This window comes from Anneissia japonica, unplaced genomic scaffold (assembly GCF_011630105.1).
Source record: "Anneissia japonica isolate Jap-2015-1 unplaced genomic scaffold, ASM1163010v1 scaffold17871_len1539_cov193, whole genome shotgun sequence".
Taxonomy (NCBI): domain Eukaryota; kingdom Metazoa; phylum Echinodermata; class Crinoidea; order Comatulida; family Comatulidae; genus Anneissia; species Anneissia japonica.
In genome coordinates, this window is record NW_022694571.1 from 1 (window position 1) to 1,539 (window position 1,539).

The following is a 1,539-nucleotide window of genomic DNA, read 5'->3' on the forward strand; positions in this document are numbered from 1 at the left end:
AACATACAATATTTTATTTTTCGATTGTTACTTCCGGGTTCTTCCCAGGGTGAGAGTTCACGTTTTGGCGACCATCTTACTGAGTTTTCGTGCAATATAATTATTACTGATATGTTTAGACAGGTGTGGACGTGAACTCGCATCCTGTCACCCCGATTAAACCCTGTCAGACGTGAATTCATATCCGTGGCAGTGGGCATGTTAAAGAGTATTTTCCACAATGTCCCAGAACACATATAAATGAACTGTGATATGCACCTATAAACTTTTGCACAATTTTGATTATGATATATAAGATTGATTGATTGAAAGATAAAGGCTGTAGCATTGTTATTAAATTCTTCTGGCTTTGAATATAGAGTATTAAATTATTTACTATTGAATTCCAAATCACAGGTTTTTACAGCAACTTGTTGTGTTTCACAGTAGCCAGGGACTACGACATGCACCAGCGAGCACACATACAGACCTACAGGTAAGAGATTGTGGCTTGAAAATACCCAAAACTATTATAATATTTGTATGGTAAAATACAGTATGAGTTGAGGGCTACTGTATGATGGTTTTTTTTCTGTACAACTTGCATTTAACAAATCATTCACTTCCTACAAGCTACTTATATATACTCAGTGGAGGTGGAAGGGAACACATGTAGATAAATGCCTTCCATCAATGACAAAAGGAAAGAAACAATGTAGGATTTGGATATCCGCCTTCAACGTTAGAACCCTAACTTAACAGCTGCGCATGCATATTTTAATTTCCACAGCTCTCTGATGTGCTAGCATCGTTAAGTGAGGTCGAAGGTTGTCTAAAACAGTGCTTAGAAGCTTTGCACGCTTTCACAGGTAATGCACCTCATATTCTAATACTAATATGCATACTGCACACCTGGTATTTATATGTTAATATAGGCCTACATATATAACACTAACAGCTGATGATAAGCTGATAAATATACAATACTGCATAATTACACACCTGGGAACACGAATAATATGCTAATCTAATATGCTAATCAATTTCAAGATGATAGCTGCACAATGAGTATGTTTATATGGAAAGGAAATCTCCAACATATATGATAATGATATTCTAATCAATTTAGGGATGATCTCTACTGCACACCTGGTACGCTAATGTGGAGATGAGATCTCCAACACACATCCTAAATGCTAATAATATTCTAATAAATATTGTGGGGATAGGATCACTAAATACATATCATGGATTTAGTAAAGAAATATGAACATTTTTTTCATATAAATTAAGAAAAAGAATAAACAAAAAATAGGTTATGTAGTCTTTATATGTATATATAACTTCAAAAAATCTTTGTACAGGAGCAGTGGAAGTGACCTTGAATTGGGAGCAGGTTCAAGATGATGGAGATGCTGTTGTATCCGGTTACAAAGTTTACGTGAATGGTAAACAGTACGGCTTCCAAGTTCACCCACATATCAACGAAATGATGCTAAAGGTGATTCTAAAATATTCATTAATTGAAGTAGGCAACACAGTAGTAATAGGAGTCTTTGA

The 1,539-nt window shown here is 35.0% G+C and overlaps 1 long non-coding RNA gene across 1 annotated transcript; it reads left to right on the forward strand.

The window, feature by feature from the left end:
* The first annotated feature begins 392 nt into the window (after positions 1-392).
* On the forward strand, positions 393-1,478 carry LOC117101081. The gene is made up of 3 exons (XR_004444218.1): positions 393-475; positions 770-848; positions 1,344-1,478. It is a non-coding gene; the product is annotated as an uncharacterized LOC117101081 (long non-coding RNA).
* Positions 1,479-1,539: the final 61 nt, after the last annotated feature.